The sequence below is a fragment of the Mytilus californianus genome, unplaced genomic scaffold (assembly GCF_021869535.1).
Source record: "Mytilus californianus isolate M0D057914Y unplaced genomic scaffold, xbMytCali1.0.p SCAF_9, whole genome shotgun sequence".
NCBI lineage: Eukaryota > Metazoa > Mollusca > Bivalvia > Mytilida > Mytilidae > Mytilus > Mytilus californianus.
Window position 1 is genome coordinate 52573855 of NW_026262745.1, and position 20255 is coordinate 52594109.

The 20255-nt window shown below is 31.3% G+C and overlaps 1 long non-coding RNA gene across 1 annotated transcript; it reads right to left on the bottom strand.

The window, feature by feature from the left end:
* Window positions 1-860: 860 nt before the first annotated feature.
* LOC127715370 (uncharacterized) lies at window positions 861-15162 on the bottom strand. Its single transcript, XR_007988360.1, has 5 exons — window positions 15083-15162; window positions 9716-9824; window positions 8240-8331; window positions 4789-4911; window positions 861-1601 (listed from the first exon to the last, which is right to left on the bottom strand). It is a non-coding gene; the product is annotated as an uncharacterized LOC127715370 (long non-coding RNA).
* Between the last annotated feature and the right edge of the window lie 5093 nt (window positions 15163-20255).

Here is a 20255-nt window from a genome sequence, read left to right on the forward strand (position 1 = left end):
CCGAGTCCGATGTCAGAATAGGTAACAAAAGAAACTAAGCAAAACGACAATGATACATAAATTAATAAAGGACTACTAGCAGTCACTGACATGCCAGCTCCAGACCTCAATTAATACCTGTTTTGTATAGGCGGCTCTGTCAGATTTTCAATCAACTTCAATAACTTTTTTGTTGGCGTCTTTGTCAGATTTATTGGTATATATGTTTGTTTGGATTTTTTGGTCAGTTGTGTTGTCTGTGATGTATGTTTACACTTTTTTGCCTGCTTAATCCCAATTATTTTCTCATTAACCAATTATATCTTTTCAGGTTTCTCACCCAATTCTGTCGATACAACTGAACAACAAACAACTGTTATACAAGTGAGAAGTTTAACTACTAGCTATAAAACCAGGTTTAACCCAACATTTTTTTTTTCTCGGAAAATGCCTGTATCAAGTCAGGAATATCACAGTTGTTTTCCATTCGTTCTATTGGTTGATAAAGTCTAACGTTTGATTTTATCAGGTTTTATGGATTTCCGCGTTTTTGAATTTATCTTGATGTTCGGTATTTTTGATAGTACTTTTTTAAAGTCTTTGGCTCGACTCGACCGGGGTTCGAACCAACGACCTCCTGCACAACGCGCTACCATGATACCACCGAGGCGGCTTATATAAGATAGACATTTCTAATATCTTTACATGTAAAATTTAATTATCCTTATGAAATTTGTTTTTGCATTGGATTTAGACATTTATGATCACGCAGAATACAAAGAATATGCCAAAGTTCCCTTGAAGCTCTTTCATATTAATTGGGAAATAAACAACAATACTTAAAGTGGAATGTTCACTGGATATTGATTAAATCCCCAGAATCCATCATTCATTTAAGAGTCAATCATACAATTTAGTTGGTATATATTTTTTTTATAGAATTCAAGCAAAAGTCAAGTAAATTATGATTAAGTAGTAACATTGTTTTACATGAAAATGACTTTGTCACCACTAGATTTGGTATTTTTTGGGTACGTCATACATGATCTCATCTTCCTTTTTATCGACTGTTTCATTGTTTACCAATTCACAATTTTCATTCTGCTGCACTTCATTTTTGCATTCCTTTTCTACAGATAAGTAAGGCTTTTCTTCATATATGTTTTCATTATTTTTATCATCAACACCATTGGATGAAATACTGTTTTCAGAAACTAAAGAATGATATGGGTGTAAATACCCATCACTGTCTGTTCCACAAACCTCTGAATTATTATTTGAACTTTCAACGCTAATATAATCGTGTTGAATAACTGGTATTTCTCGTTCTAGTTTTGTGTCATCAATTACCTGAATAACTGGTATTTCTCGTTCTAGTTTTGAGTCATCAATTACCTCATATTCGTATCCATTGGTAATTTCAGAAACTGAAACATTTTCCTGAATGATAGGAAATTGAGTAAGCGGAACAGCAGAACTTACAGCAGCAATGTTCTTCTTTTTTGATGACACATGACGCTTCCAACAAACGCAAACAAGACACAGACACAGTCCTATAATCACCAGAAGAGCCCCAGCTACAGCCATGAACATGTAAGTTAGTATTTTCTGGTCAATGAAGCCTGTAAAAGTTGAACAAAATACAAAAAAAAATCTTTTTGTAATTTGTATACTTTAATTGTTATTTGAGTTATTTTCAGCGTTTTTATAACGTTCTATATTGCATTCTTTTTCATTTCCGTTTTTCTTGAAGCATTGCTGACGCATAGGACACAAACAATCATTGCATTAACAATTAAAGTATTTAGTTACGAAGATTTTATTCGAGGTTTTATTGAAATCCGCATCATTTAAATTGCGTTGCTGATACGAGAAACCTACCACCAATTATTACCTATTAGTAAATGGAATGAATCCTTTAAAAATTTGGTGCATCTGATGCTAAATCATTTTGAAACAACACAAACTTATGGGTTTTTTCAACGCTTAACACTGAAAGACACTTAAAATGTAACGAACATATAACAATTATGAATTGCCACCGGACAGACATGGTGGAATGTTATATAAACTTAAATAGTTATTAAATATCATGAAGTTACGAGTCAACTTATTTCCGTCTTTTGGTTTAGTGTACAAGTTACCCATTTCTTGACTGGCAAGTGTCATCCGACTTTGAACCTTAATGATGGACATATATCATGGAAGGGAATATCCGCCATAATTATACATTTCTTAATTTGTAAAATGCAATTTCTTAATTTGTAACAAGCAATCTCTTAATTTGTTACATGTAATTTCTTAATTTGTAACATGTATTTTTTTACGAATTTCTACATTTCTTGATTTGTGAAATGTAACTTCTTAATGTGTAAATGCAATTTCTTAATTTGTTAACGTATTTCCTTCGTTGAAACCCCTATTTGAATGACCTTTTTATATGACTTGTATACATGTGTTTGTCCCCTTTTTAAAATGGTTGGATCCGCGCCCGATAGGTGGAAAATAGGCTCGGACCTACAAAAATAGAATGGGGTTGTTTAAATGAAAAATAAACATAGAAGGGTTTATGAAAACACAGGTTTCGGAATAAATGCTTCACCAAATTCCGTTGAGTTTTACTTATCAACTTTGTAAAAACCAAGCTTGACATATCTGTTATAGTATCTAAATAACTGTATATGTAAAAACGTTTGGACTATGTTTAATTCCTGTGCTGGCTTTATCGCTTCAAAAAGATATAAAAGACCTTCATATATAACTAGAAAAATCTTCTTGAACACATGTTCAACGCAAAAATCAGTAAAACATATCTTTCTTCATATTCTATGAAGCTTTTGTTTACTAATTTTTGCGTTGAAAATATATTGTGACCAGGGAAAAAGCAGCTTTATTTATTATTTAGGACTTTAATATAAAATTCTCAATTTTGATATTTTATACTTTAATTCTATGTGTTTTATAATTCATTTTATTTTATATGTTCGTTTCTATTTACATTTCATATCCAGGACTTAAATTCAGTTTGGACATTGAGTGACATGTTTTACTCTGTTAACTAATTAGTGACAATTTACCTTTTTCATAATTATATGTTTTTAAATATCATAATGAGATTAGTAATTTAACTTTATTCTTCAAGTTCTAAAAATAGTTTAATCCTTGACAGTGAACAATATCACTCAAATTGAGAGTTGTTTGTTATGTTTATTCTTGTCTACTTCATTTTGTATAAATACTTGTTGATAATTTTTATGAAAGAGATTCGGATTCAGGACTTTGCACTGAACACAGTCCATCTGTAACAAAAGTATTCCATGCTGAAGTATTAATTATTCATCGCGTATTCCAGACTCTCAGTAGTTAGTTTGCACCAGAGTTTCATATTCAGAGTTCCAGGCAACTGACTCAGTCAGTCACCAAGCCTGTCACTACTATCAATCAGAGTATTCGTTCGTTGTATGATCAGGTGCATCACACAGTTTCAGTAACAAGAGGTCACTCAGTCAAGAAGATCTGCTAGTTAGTTTATATAAGAAGGCATTTCTAATCTTTTTGCAGCGATAAAGCCAGCACAGGAATTAAAAATAGTCCAAAAACATAGATACAATCGTCTGGTAGGTTTAAATTATCTAAGCCAGTTAAGATCGTTTCAACAAAAAATACAGATATATCATGTCCAAGCAAAATGTCAATGAAATCTGGAGACAGTTGTTTTTTCTTCAACCCACAAACATTTAAGAAACAAAACTTTAAGCTATCGTTGTTAAATTATATTCACTATTTACAATTCCATTACTGGTCGATTTCTTTTTAGATATAGGCCTCTTGCACCAAACCCCCTATCTGCCAGAAGTCGCTGGAGCAATTGCATTCGGTGGACGAGGGGACGGTCCCTGTCGCTATCTTTTGCTAGGTGGGGTAGCACTAGAGTAAGACCTTTTTGTGGTCGTATCATAATTTGTTGCCGAAGAGCTGGTACGCTCTGTTCTAAATTCGTCGAATACAGTGCCATCAATATAGAGCTGATTGTCTAATACGAATGATTAACTTTAAATATTTCTGATTTGAAAACAAATTGCATCAGATTACCAATCAATAGAGTTGTACTTTATTGTATTTGTTTGTTTTTATATTATATAAAAGAACATAATAACTCTAATGCATATAAATAATAAAATATTGGGTACGAGTTGAAAGAAATATGAGTTGGTTGAGTACGAGTTGGCTAAGGTACGAGTTGACATGGATCAACAGCGACCTCGTGCGGAATATTGTGGAACTATTTCATTCTTGATTTGTAAAACTTCTTGATATGTAAAACGTCTTGATTTGTAACTTGTTGATTTTTAACTTGTAGTTTTTCTTAAGAAACGGAACTTCTCATTGCCTGGCAGTGGTAACAATTACACTGACACATTTTCCCAAAACGTGACTCAAACAAAGAAATTACATTTCACAAATTAAGAAATGTAGAGTTTCAAGTAACGAACGAAGAAAATAAGTTAACAAATTAAGAAATTGCATTTACACATTAAGAAGTTACATTTCACAATTCAAGAAATGTAGAAATTCATGTAACGGATGTAAAAACTACATGTTACAAATTTTAAAAAAATTACATTTTACAAAATAAGAAATTGCATTTAACAAATTAAGAAATGTATAATTATGGCGGATATTCCCTTCCATAATATATGAGGTCTTTACGCGTAAACATTTGTCAGCATTAGTTTCAATATATCATTTGCGCTAGTATTGTAATAAATAATGCAATTTTAACATTGATGAACGGCACAATACTCTTACCATTGTCCCTGTCTTCTATGGATTTAGGTGATGTTGATACACTTCTATGTAGTTTATTACTTGTTCTTGTGTGTGTAACATCAGTAGTCAAATGGGATTTTGTTGTTTCAGCGGTAATCGAATCTTGAAAAGTAAAATCATCTTTATGTAAATGTTATTGTTAAAAAGGTAAATGCAATTTCCGTACGGAGCAAGACCACGAACACTGACACAATACGCATTTCATAATATACGTTCATGTTTATTCCGTAATTATTTTATGTCAGAGTCATATTTTTAAACTTATCATTAACGAGAACAACACATATTTGCTCTGGACTAGTGGATGCGATGGAATCTTCACCATGTCCAAAGAAAAAAAAATCTTATAATCTGAGACATTCAGAGGGTGTAATGTATAAAAAAAAAACCTCGTTATTATTTCCATTAAAGTTGTTGTGTTACAATTTCAGACGTACATGTACTTCCTTATAACCATTTTGAAATAGCAATGTTGTTAAACAACTAAACAATACATCTGGAAATGCTTAAAACCTGAACTTATTTCCCAATGTACAGTCTCTAGAGTATGAATTTACCTTTTTCTAAAAAGCAACACAGCTTCATCGACAACAAATTACATTTGGAATGTTTTAAGACGTGACGCAATTTCGTTTTCAGCCCACTCTATGAATGTACGCGTTTAATTCCATTTTTGTTATCACCATAGGCTGATCCCATGTATCGATTAACAGAGGTATGGATTTTTTCAACTTATCTAGTATATTTAATGACTCTATCATTCAAAACTTTATAACTCACTTTTTTAATAAAAAAAAAACTCCACCTTTTATTTCGTGAACAAACAAACAACCAACCCAGTATAGAAGTTTAACTTTTTATTACGCATCAGTTTCATCAGACTTCAGTATAGAAAATAATGTTCCTTCAACTTCATACTGTGAATCATCAAATTTTAGACATGATCCCGTTGGTCATGTTATTACAGGGAAGAGAAATTGCGAAAAAGAAACAAATATAAACAAATATAAACATCAATAACTGTCCTTTTCTTGATTTAGATATTTCAGTTGTACATGGGAAACTCTGCACACAAATTAACGGCAAAAGTGACGGTTTTTCGTTCTTTATTATTAATTTTTCTTTTTGACGGTCATTTGGCCAAAACAAACGATGTTAATATATCCCAACGCGTTCGCTATGTCCTTGTTGGAATCGACGTTTTGGATTTTAATGAGCGTAGTCTATGTATAACTGGTAAACTAGTAAGTCAAGGATTTCGTTCCTACAAATTACTTAAAACCTGTACTTAATTCTTTCATAGATACAACGATGTGGTTTTGAAGTTTGGCTGTACCTGTAGAAAACATATTACAAACGAGCCCTTAAATTTAGATACGACCCCGGTAAACTTATCGATCCGTTAAATAAACTAATTCTGAAAAGTTATAAATATTGATTTTGTTATCAATAAATTAACACCTAACAAATGCTATTGCTAAAAACACTCATGGTTCTACAATCTGTCGATACCTATTTTTTGGCATTGCAAAAGGTCATGTTTTTCTCTGACTGTTTATGACATCTTTACACAAAATCCATTTGTTGCTGGATGTGCAATGATTCCTATTTAAGTCTTATATAATTTTTTATTACTAGTAGTTGTTATTTGCTACAAACTAGCTTTCAGTAACTGCGAGTACATTCAGATCTGCACTTTGTGTGTTTTGTGTTGTGTTAGTTGTTTTTGTGCTTCGTATCGATCTGATGAGTTAATATAAAAAAAGAAGATATGGTATGATTGCCAATGCGACTACTATTCACCAAAGTTCAAATGAAGTGGATGTAAGCAATTATAGGCAGCCGTACGGCTTTCAGCAATGAGAAAACCCATACCGTATAGTCGGCTATAAAAGGCCCCGACATGAAAAATATGAAACAATTCAATTGAGAAAACTAAAGTCCTAATTTATAACAAAACAATTTGCGTAAAACAAATATGACAGACATGAAACAACGACAACTACTGAACTACAGGCTTTTGACATAAAAAAAAGCCCTTTTTAACTGTTTTTTATAGTTTGGTTGTATGTTGTGTGTTTATCTGTGTCCCAGGTTGAGGGAGGTTTGGGCACCCTCGCAAATGTTTAACCCCGCCACATTGTGAATGTGCCTGTCCCAAGTCAAGAGCATGTAATAAGCGGTTGTCGTTTGTTGCTGTATTTCATATTAGTTTTCGTTTGTTGTTTTGTACATAAATCAGACCGTTAATTTTCTAGTTTGAATTATTTTACGTTTGTCATTTCGGGACCTTTTATAGCTTGCTGTGCGGTATGCATATAGCTTATTGGTGAAGGTCATACGGTGACATATAGTTGCTTACGTCATGTGAACTCTGGTAGAGAGTTGTTTTATTGGCAATCATACCACATCTTCTTATTATATATTGTGTGCGGCTAAACGACATTATGGATGAATCACATTTAAAAAACTGCTCAGTTGAGAATATATTCTCATTACTGCAATAGACCCTCGTAATGTAATAGGATTATATAAGGTAGATGCGTATAAGACATCTATCCCTTGAAATTCCAATTCACTTAGAGAAAAATTGAAGTCAAAGTGATAACATATACTATTAAATTACGTCGCAGTTTGATCTTATTAACATCTATGGACTATTGTCGCAATATTTCTCTTTAAAATTTTTCAAATGTGTGATTTAAATATCTAAATATGTTTTTCTGTCAAATTGTAAATGTTGTATAATTCAAGATCTTTCTACGAAATATCATTATAGTCTTTGCCTTTGATGAATATGTTTTTGAATCACCAGATTTTATAATTGTATCCGTTGGCAATCTTTACTTTATTTGATATGTTTAATAATACATGTAATAGAGAAAACCGTCAAACGTTATTGATAAAGTGGCCGAACACATTTCAGAAAGTTTGAGAGTACCATTTCGTTCTATAATAACTAAATAACTATCTTCCACGTTGTTAGTCGACTTAAATGAAACCGAAGACTGAGCTAACTTTCATTGTAAAAGTGAAAATTTGTTATTTTTTTCACCCTGTTAAATATTGTCTTATACTCTGTTAAACATTTTTACATTAGTCCACTACTGTTGTAGCGTTTATTTAAGCATGTAATTTGTTAGTGAAAGCGAACTCCCATTTCTTATAATTCACAAGCTGTCTTACGCCACGATTGCAATATACCATGGACAGTTGATTAGGCGGATTTAAGGCTTCAATACACGAATTTTTATTGGTTCATTTTTAAAGATTTAACAGGAAATCCAGCTTGATCGAACACCTGGCAATTAAGTAAAGAAAAAAGCATTTCAACCGTATATTAGGAATGATGGGCATAGTCCATTAACAAGAACTTATCAGTTTTAATAGAATAGAAACTTTCATTACAGCTTAGACGTAGTTTACATACCACTCTGTGTTCGCTTCTTCCTGTAGAAACTATTCTGAGTCGAAAGATTGTCTAAATAATGTTTAGGGACACATCCATGCACGTTGTCACACCTATTGAAAAGAAGAAATAAATAAATTGAAATATTTGGGCGTATATCGTACAAAACAGACAGACAATATTACGCTGATACTTGTTTTTTTAATTTTAATTTTATTAATTATATTTGTTTTGTATAGTTTAGCAGATTGAATACCTTGGAATTTTAGTCACTGTGTGTATTCATTTATAGTCCTTTTTCTTGGGAAGGGTTGGTGGCGTGTTTCTTTTATCCTGATATTATTATTTCACTGAAGCAAATTTCGAACTTGAAATAAAGTAAACCGACCAAACATTATTTACTATCGTATGTTGACCTTGTATGGTAATTTTAGCACAGTGTATCTGTATCTTTTAAATAAAATCTTATCAACCTATAGGGGAAATTTCTATATAACAAGAATTATTTCTTATTTAAATTATCTCTGTTTTAAACGTATTGATTGGTCTAATCACGAACAGAGTAGCCAATATACAGATGGTGGCCGACTCGATAGGCATTGAACATCTTTTTGTATTTGTTTTTACCATTTGATATATTTATGTGCCTTAACTCTGTATAAAAATATTTTATTGGTCGTAAAATTGTTGAAAAAATATTTAATATATATGATATTTTATTTCCAGTAGGCTTTAAATACCTTTAGAATTTGACCTTATGAGTGAAGAAAATACAAGGGAAATTTAACCTACTTCTTTCCTGAAAATATACATATTTGAAATATTGGGTAAAGTGCAGACTAAAATATATCAGTAAGTAAAGACCATTCGACTGCTACAAAAAAGGATATTTCTTTTTTAAGTGCATAAAGCCATGTATTATACAAAGGAAATACACAGAAATAAATGAATATTTTTTTCAAAATCCGAAATATCTCTGTCATGTAGGATGGTGAGTAATAATTTAAAGGGGATGTCAAACATGACCACATTTTTATCTAATGGCTTTATATCTAAAAAGATATCACACCATTTTGAAGTCTAAAAGTTAAAATGTTATTTCCTTCGATTTCTACTTCATTACTTACTACTTAAAGTTTTCAGTGTTATCCGGTACGGTTTAAATTGACAGGTATTGTGTGATTTATTAGATACGTTATCCGGTGCTAGTTCGTTGTTTACTTTAAATTTTTCGTTTTGTTAACTGCCGTTCGTGTTTATTAAGATTTTGTTTTCATTGTTAATACTTAATAAATCTCTTGAATTTTTGAAGTTGTTAAACATCTTTGTTTTAAAATCATACAAAAATTCATAACATGAATTGATAGGCTTAAAATGAGTGACTCTTTTATCGAATTAAAGTCGTTGACATGGCATATTTTCCGTTCACAATTCGCTATTCTAAGTGCGAGTTACTACGAAGTAAATTCCATGCAAACAAAATAGCAAAAGTGCAACCTTTTATTGTGGTCACATTCGCAAATTTCAGCGCATCTGAATCCAAAATGGTCTTGGGGACATGGAGTACAGTCAAGTCCTGCTTTTGAAGTAAATCCAACACGACAAGCTAAAAACAAAAATAGTCAAGTCTTAAATGTTAATGTGATACAATAATCCCTACCTTATCATGCTTATATGTAGGAATTATTTACTGCAACCATGTGTTCATTTACTTCGTATATCTTTTTTTATCGGCAATTTGTACATTTTCCCTTTGATCTTACTGCCTAATATTTTTAAGATCATGGACAGGAATTGATACTAAATATTAGGCAATGACGTCATGTATCAGTGCAGCAACATTACATGCTCAAGTCCATCTGCGTCAATTTATCAAAGAAATGCACGCGACTTTATTCATACAACCGAACAACCATCCAAACGTTTTTGTATGCGTAAAAGTAGTTTTACTTACTATTTCATTTTACTTCATATTCTCAACCCCAAAAAACATACAGTTAAGATAAATTGCCGATAAATATTGGCATTTTATTTTTTGATACTGACTTCATCAGCTCGAATACCAGCTTGCCCTGGCAGACTCACTTGATATTCTTGCTGATAAAGTCTGTATCACAAACAAAAATGCCATTATTCTATATGTATTAAACAAAATTAAGTGTCAATTTATATTTGTACCATTAGCCAGAAACCATTGAATATTCTAAGTACTACTGTTCTCAAAATATCCGTTACGGTAATTTGTTGTCAAAAGAATAGTAACGTTCAGATAAAAGTTTGAACAAGCACACACATATATGTTTTCTGTCTATATACTAGTGTATTTTTTAATTGACTCTTACGGACAAGTTTTAATAAAACTCAATTACAAACTCGAAGATTTACGTTTTCATGTTATTTTCCCATTCTTGAGTAAAACATAGTTATTATCTCAGTCAATAGGTTTGTTTTAAGCTAATACGATATATTAGAACATTTGTCATGTAGCTGTTTTACTTTTTAGATAGAGCATATAATCGTCTGATCTGTAGTTGTACTGATTGTGTTGTAGACCTGTTCTAGATTGTGACAAGTTGACTGAGGATGCATTCTCGCATGGCAGGTACTTCATACATAGCAGCAGACACTTAACCTGTCTAGCACATTTTTTGAGTTTATGCGATTCCCTCAGTTTTCGTTTGTTTCTTCGATATGCATCTTCTTAATAGATAAATCACAAATGAAAATAGGTAAAATAATGTTGCCTACATTAACTGATAGAGGTTAACCTCTCTTTGAGAAAAATCGTCTAGCAAGTTATGAGAAAAAACACCTTATGTTATCACTCCAACAATTCGATAACCAAAGTTACTAGTTAATCGGTACAATATATTTATTTTCTGTCACTGATGATATAGAATTTCTGTCAAAGATCGTATGCCTGTCCACGGTTGCTTACTGTCGGTTCCTGGTCTCGACAACTGTTCCATGTGTCATTGGATTCAATTTTAATATCGTATTTGATGGATATGTCTCAGTTTTATATTAAAACCTAAATACAAATCTAAGCGAATCGCATGAAATCCAAACGGAACGATATAGGGTAATGGCTTCTTGTTACTCATGTATAGATCGTCATTAGAATCTAGATATGATAAAAATGTTAAGATAGGACAAACACCCCAATCTGTATATTTTTATAGATCATATGACTATTCACTCGTGAGTAGAGCTATAGACATATCGTATATGCCAACTAATCCATTATGGTGTTCCCAATACTTGTGTAGAGATGATATAAGTACTTCTCTATTAAAACCTTGCTGGGACAGTTTGTTTGTGAGGAATAAATCCTTCCTAACACTAGTAACATATAAATTGTGTTATTTGACCAGTGCATGGTTAACCAGAGTAAATGTTACAACTCCGAAATTGGAAATTAACGATGGGAAAACTGTCTGAGGTTTTCCAGTCCTGTAAATGTCAAGAAAAAGTGTTAGACATACAGACGACCTTGTTTTAGTGTATCCTATATGTCATTAAAAGCCATGACATGATAACAAAGGGGTTCTTTAGTGACATAACATCACCAATAAAGTTGGACGTGAAATAAACTTGACCAGATGTTGATCTTTTTGTCTATGAACATTTGTATTACTGCATGGTTCTGATTCATATAATATATGCACAATACGTAGTTATTTGCTTATCGACTGTTTGTTGCAATATCAATCCATTAAACTCGACATATACGTTGTTGATAAAAAAAAGATCAACCCTTTTATGAGGTTGAATTGGTATTTGTTACTGTAATGTTTGTTGTTATTCAAAAAGAAAGATTTTTCCCTTCTTAAGCATGTTTGCTCCTCTTGTTTTTGAATTTCTGCCAGATTTTCGGAATCCTCTGGTTTTATCCATGTTTTGCCATTAAAACATTTTGCCCACTAACCCCTTCTTTTCTTTTGATAATTTTATTACATATAGTTTAAAAAGCCATATTTGAAAATCTTATATAATCCTTGTTATTTTTTCATAGTTTTTGAAAAAAAAAGGCTTTTATCTCGAAAACAAGCACACGGACCCTTCATTTTTTTCTGCTTTTTTAGTTCCTTTATTCATATACTATCATTTTAGAACAGTCTTTTAAAAATCTTGTTATTTTGAAACAGAGTAGCGAACATCCTTAAAAAAGATATTCCAATGTTTATAGAAAAAAATGTGTAGTTAGATATCTCGATGAGGTATATTTATCTTTATTCATACGATGATTGTGTGTCTAATTTTGGGAAGGAGATTTTACATGTATTTCTTCTTCTTCTTACAACAAAGCAGAGATACTATATTTTAAATTTAATAAAATTCCTCTTTCCTGAATAATGTAAGTTTGAAAATGGGATGTTTAAGTGGAAATCCAAATTATGATTTTTGCATAAAGAACAGCATACTTTTAGGCTTTAGTCTGCTGGTACAGCAACATATTGGTCTTGATGAGAGGACATTAACAAACAAACGGTCTCTTCAGCGAGTAAGAAACCCGTACACGCAAAGTACATCAAGAAAAATTGACTGTCGCGATGCCACTGCTGGTGGACATACTACATCAACTAAATCATAAGTTTTATAAAACTCGACAGAAGAACATATGGTGGGGTTAACTAGTGTTTGATATTTTAATTGCCACCAGATGATTATAAAATGTATATGGATAAACCAAATTCTTTACTATTTATACTTTGATGGATTCATTTTAATAAACAACCGTAATAGTATGCAACATTCAAACGTAATGATAACCAACAAAGTTATATTATAATAAATAAAATATCAGAAAGGTGTATTGCGGTATTCCTTAAAATAATTTTGACCGTCGGCGATCTAGTGCAGTTCCACAAAAATTAATGAATCAATTTTGAATAAAGTCGCGTTTTGCAGTTGCTAGCAGACCAATTTCAATTCCATTCAGATTTTATGGGTCATTGTCTAAAAATGCTCATTTGTAGAATGAGGAAGGTTTTGAAAACTTGTTTATAATTTTCAAAATAAATGTTATCAAATTTCCGAAGCGGAAGATGAGATGCACATATATTTAACCCGTATAATAGTGCAGTATGATTGTTTTCGGATGCAATTAAAACGATTTTTATTTTAAACAATCGAAGTTAATCTGTTTTCATACAAGTGGATGATCCTGTGACGTAGCCATCAATGAAACTATTAACAATTATCGTTTTTTCAGAATGTTATAATATTGATTGATGAAAAATACGCCGCACCTTACATATTACATGTAATATACAAATGACTGTTGATAAATTTGGATAAGGTGATATCAAAACCTGTTGTATCTGTACCGCTTAAACAATTAAGTTTGACGGGAACAAACTGCACAACCTTAAAATCAAAGTGTGTCATGAATGACATTTTGTTTGCTTTGAAATAGTTATGTTTGTTTTGTCGATAAAGTGAGTTTTTTGCACTTCTGTTAAACTCAATACATGGCTGAACAGTATAAAGAATCACTACCTGAAATATATATAGGTGTTATATCACCCAATAAGAGTTAATTCCCTATTTTCTATATATCAAATTTATGCTACATGTACTAGTGTTTTGTTGCCATACTGAGAGCGCTCGTTTTAAATGAAACACTCACAGTTTGTGCTTTTTAAATACATTTATGTTAAATTTTAATTGTATTCATAGTCATGGGGAAAAGAAAAAAACACAATAAAAGTGTAGTTCCCGTGAGTCTACATTTGGTATCTGAAGTGAAACAATGCACATGAAAGAACACTATCATGGAAAACTGAGAAAACGCATAATATTATTGTGATAATTCTTTTAAAAAATAATGTACCAGCTTTATAAATTTCATTTTTCTGTCATGAAGAAAATTATTCGGTCATTGAAATTACTTCAAGTATTTCATAAGCTTTTCAAAAGGGATACATTCGAATAATGAGAGTATTTATTATTCGATATCAGTAATATGAAGTTATTTTAGAAAGCATTTTTCTTTGCCCAAAAATAATCAGTTCTTAAAATTTAAAACACTGAGAAAAGTAATCTAGTAGGAAAATCCCTATTTATTAACAACGAAGGCACAAAACAAAGACAAGAAATAAGTATCTTGACTAAATATATATTCGAGAACATGATATGTTTTGACACATATCTGGGATATTATTCACCAGGTATGCTCAAGACAAAAATGTATAGATTTTAGTTAAATAAACAATTGTCGTGTTATTTTTTGTCGTAGCGTACAGAGATGATGAGATTCAAATAAGAAAAACATATTTTGGTACAGACTATGAGTGATTAAGATCATCACATGTTACATTGACTACGGTCTGTTGTTATAAACCGTTTGTTGACCGCTTGATGCTTTTTCTCTCTCGATGTTTTTTTTTTGTTTGTCTTGAATTTGTTTCATTGACCGACACCCACTATTCCCAATAATTCACATGAATTCAATCACTTATTTCAAACAATCAATATCAATTTCGTCACGAAAATATTGCTAACGAAAAAAAAAGAAACGTTTATAACTGATAATAAGACAAATATCAAGAAAAGGCTAAACTGTTAAAAACGTGGAGAAATATCAAAACTGAACACATACACGTAAATAGAATTACATTATGAAAAAAATCGATAAAAAGGAATTTTGTTTTCTACCACAATGTTTCCATTGGACGATTTATTTCGGATATGACAACCTTCTGCAATAGAACTGTTTCCAAAAAAAAAACCAAAACAACCAGAAAACTTTGAAAAGGAAGGGAATTACCGTAGACTTTTTATACACACGACCATCATAAGATAATCTTTTAACTTAACTACAAATGATCTACAAACTGAAAAGATTATAAATTACTATACCATGGCATTTTTCATCTTCATGTCGTTCAAAATTGTCACAACAGAATTGTTCCTTGAAGTAGATCAGTCCATTGTTAGATACAGCGCTGCAAAACGGAAATAAAGGGTAAAGATTATAAGATAAAACAATGGTATATATTTGTTCCTGACTTCAGTAGGAAGAAATCAAATAAAATCAGACATGCTATATTTTACTATAATATGTTGTTAAGCAATATTTTTGTGTGTAATCAGATAATCTAAAAAGAAAATAAAGATTAACTATTTCAGATAAAGTTACCATTTAAGATATAGTTAACTATTTAAATAACACTTCTTATTGTGAATTTTATGTTCATTGTTGCGACATTTATTTTGTTATTTATTTGATTTATGTATTATGCAAAGAGATGTCAATTATTTTTTCTGAAGATTTCAAATCTTCTTTTTTTATTGCTTTAAAGTCATATTTTAACCCGAAATCTTCATAATTAGCATGTTTCTTCAGAATTGTAGATTAACTTAAAAAATCTCAAAAAGGGGAAAACAAAAGATTGAAATAAGACAATCATTTATTTTTTTTATTTTAATTGCAATTACATGATTTTCCCTCTGGATATGCAAAAAGTACAAACAGATTTTTTTTCAAAATGATTAAAATTTTATTGATAGATAATTGATATCAGGTGGTATCTTTAAGATGTGTTAATTTAATGAAGTTTTACCTCTTTGCTTTGCTGCAAACTCCGGTTGACCTGCAGCAATTGAAATATCCCGATATTAAAATTAGCAAACATTTGTTAATTAAACTCATTTTGTTCTAGTTTTAAAAACAGATTGCAAATTAAGGAAGAAATCACCAATTTTAAGCACTGTTCTTTGAAGTACCGGAAACTGTTTAAAATGAAATTGATATTAACGATTACTTTTTTATTGATGAAAACGAGGTTGTTTTTGTTTTGCTAAAATTTTTATTTTGATTGTTAAGTAGAACTAATGAATTCTACCGTGAACAATTTTAGGAAGTCATTGAAAACTCAAAAACTGCCTATCTAGTACAAATCATACTTAGTATATATTTGTTTAAACAATTATGGTTATTGCTAACCATGGGTAATTAAAATCCATAACAACTACTTCCAAAGATGATTAAAAACGTAGTTTTTAAGAGGACTCGCTCATAAGGATCTTTATATTATCAATATTACCAATATTTACCCAACAAATCTGGACAGAAAACAATACCTTTAAGTTATCACTTCAAAGATAAAACTATACATGCCATTTAATAAACCTATACACCAAAACGATTGTATCGAAGATTTCCAACCACAAGAGGACATAAGAGACCTTTACCATCAAAGATGTAAAACCCAAACCTCTTGATTGCTCTTGTCCATCGTCCCTAGATAAATAAAGTTCGAATGGTCAACTTATAACTGGAGACCTAGAAATCGTAAACAATGAACAACTTACAAAGTTGTTAGCCAAAGACCCGAACTATCAAATTATCCAGTATATCGACAGGAAGATTAACTTCAGGTACCTGAATAATGTTGTTTTGGACTATGCCACATAAAGAGAAGCTTTATCTAAATTGAACAAAGAAGCCCGAGGTTGTGGGTGCTTTGTACACTTTTAACGACAAATATGTTGTTGTTCCATCAATTGGTTTAACAACATTTTTTTTATATACCAAACAATATAATTTAGAATGTCTGACTAAAGAATCTGGAATTCACAGCAAAACTTGGATTCCAACATATACCCCATTACCACCAACGTAGAGTATATGTTAGGAAATAACAAATCTGTCCTTCCCTCCATTTGTATTAACATAAAAAAGTCTTTCTACTGGATAACCAAAAATTACATAAATAAGTAAATAAGTATGCATTACCGGATTGTCAAGCTGTTCGACTAAACATCTTTCAAAAATTCTTACCAGATTTATTCTACTGTAAAAGGTGGACTTCAGAAATATTGCGATGTGAATCAGTTGTGTGGGTTCTTTTGAAGTCTAAAAATCTACTCCAAAATATTCAATCACAGTCTTACAATTTTGCAGTAATATTAAAACTTTTGATTTTTCTACGCTTTTCTCTTATTCCCTATGCTCAATAGAAAGATCGACTAAATAATCTCAATAAACAGAGCTTTTCCTACAAAAATTGGAATTGAAGATACAAATTTATTGATTAGGTCATAACAATTCTTAATTTATGAAGAACTACACTGATTTTTAAAAAAGAAATACATCAAAGATGATATCATCATAATGTTGGACTTTTTGGTAGACAGCATAATTATTTGTTGAACTTGGTGAATTGATATTTTTTCATACAGTCAGTATTATTCTACTGTCCAATTTTGTTTTTGTACTGTAAGAAGTAGAATCATATACAACTTTCTCAAAGACAAAATGAAAAAGCATCTAGTAAAGTTAATTTCACTTTCAGATATATTGATTATGTCCTGCTACCGACCGAAATCGACATAACATAAGTTTTACGGTCTTAATCACGAATTGCTTGACCGATACGCTGTGTCTCACTTTACTAGCGTGCGTAATGTTTTGTTACTTAGATCTTGTACAAGAATTGTCGTCCGATCTATACTTATATTGATTGTGTCCAGATTCTGAGGTGGGAGGGGATAAATTCATAGCAGGAATCGTTTACCATGTCGACGTACCATGTCTCGCTCCTTTTGAAGGTCATGAGATATATCCCAAGTTGTTGTTGGGAACTTTGTTTTGTATCTTCTTAATCGATTTACGAGATTTGAAGAATGGTACACCGTTATCTAATATCACAAAACACCTTACAAATATAAATTTATTTCGTCTTCAAGCCATTGTTCCACAACTGAACTGTCTATTCTACTTACTAGTACACTTGGTACAATAAAAAACCTGGTAATAAATTGTTCAAATAAGGCCTTTGAAAATAGTGGAATTAATTATTTTTGGAGTGTCAAAAATTCGTTAGAAGTACTTGATAATTGCATGCTTATATTGGTGATTTCGAATCTGTTCAAAGTTTGATTTTTCTACCCTATATACCACTTTGCCTCATAATCTCATTAAGAAAAATTCACACACCCAATTAACTGGGCATTTAAAAAGTCAGAGTGCGAATATATATGTTCAAACTCTTTTAGGTCATTTTTTAGAATCAACAAACAAAAGAACTATGTCAATTGGACCTGCTTTGATACGATCACTGCACTTGAATTTTTACTAGATAACATTTTTGTTCGCTATGGAGATTCCGTATATCGTCAAGTTATCGGAATTCCAAAGGGGACTAACTTTGCACCACTTATTGCGGACCTGTTTCTGTATTGTTATGAATTACAATTTATGACTAAAATCAGCAAAGACCCATCGAAACAACATCTGACACAAAAAATTTATAACACTTTTAAATATTTGGATAATATATTGACTCTCAATAATGACGACTTCAGTATGTACACTAAAGAGATTTATCCTGCTTAACTGACTTTAAATAAAGCTAATATTAACAATGAACACTACCCTTTCCTGGATATATCTATATCTTTAACGGGAAGTTTAATACCAAAATTTACAATAAAAGAGATGATTTTTCATTTCCTATTACGTAACCTAGTACATGTAGTAGTTTTAGTTATCTTTAACTTTCTTTTGGATTGTTACCTTGTGCTTAGTCGCGTTAAATTATAACAGGGGTGTCGGACAAGAATACAATATAATATGTTTGAATAAAATTAACATGCAACTGTCTTGAAAAATTCATTTGATGTATGACAACAAACATCCTTAACACAAGACATAAGCACACTCTGTTTGTTCTTAATGTGATTTAATCTTGATAATTCTGCACAGTTCAAATGCATTTTTGCCTTAGAATTACTGCATTGATGATCAATTAGCAATTTAATGCTTCATTGTTTCAAAATATGAAATAAAACAACGATTTCGAAAAAAAAAGCGATAGAAAATCTAAATAATATTTAATATTTTGATTTGGATAGGTTTATGCTCGATATAGTCCTGTAAATATCATATTTCGGGATCGAATTAAATGCGTTTCATGTTAAGAGTAAGTCCTAGATTGCTCTGACGTTTAACAGAGATTTAGAACTTACCAGGGCTGTGGGGCGTCAGATTTCAGCCCATATAGTAAATGTGGAAATTGACAACTCAGACTCTTTTCAATTCATAGGTGTGTTTCCTTTCTAATATTCAGTAGAACTTCATCCAAAAATTAATGTAAATTGATGACGTCATATGTTATCGACCATCAAGTCGTTATACGTTACTTTCACTGCAAAGCTCGATGACCCGTAAGCCGTGATATACAAGTATAAGTATCAAAACGCGTTATCATTCACACTTACTATGAACAACCTGCAGGGCTCTCGAAAAAAAAGTTATGTTTATATATTGTTTATTGAATATTTTCCAATAAAACTATGTTAATTTTACATTCTCAAAAGTCCGGTAAAAATCATCTTCAGGTCATTATTGCCAAATATCACAAAATCATTACGTCACAGATTTGTTGAACTAAATATGCATAATAAATATAAATAAGAAGATGTGGCATGAATGCCAATGAGACAACTCTCCATCGAAGTCACAATGTATAAAAAGTAAACAATTATAGGTCAAAGTACAGCCTTCAACACGGAACCTTGGCTCATACCGAACAGCAAGCTATACAGGGCCCCAAAATGACTAGTGTAAAACAATTCAAACAGGAAACTAATAACTCTACTTTTTTTTTTTAACTGCAAAATATTCAAGAGATTGTCAGCCATAGAATGCCACGAACTGTTTAAAAAAATATTTGAAGACTACGATTACTGATATACATGTATTCATATCAGGAATATAAAGATATTATGACCTATCCCATTTGAATCTGGATTAGAAGGATGTCGCTATGAATAGTTTAAATTGAAAAGAAATCCCGAATGTTATCAATGTATAAAACACATCAGGAACGGCCTTTCGTATAATAGTGTTGAACACAAAAACCCCTCGTATCATCCTCTTAGTGTCATAGCAAAGGAAAAATATAAAACGAATATGTTGTCAAACAAGAAATCAAGCATCTTGATAATGTCAGTTTCAGAGAATTTTTTGTTTGAATCAGAGTGATTTTTTACAAAGTAGGATTTATCCCTCCCTTAGACAAGATAC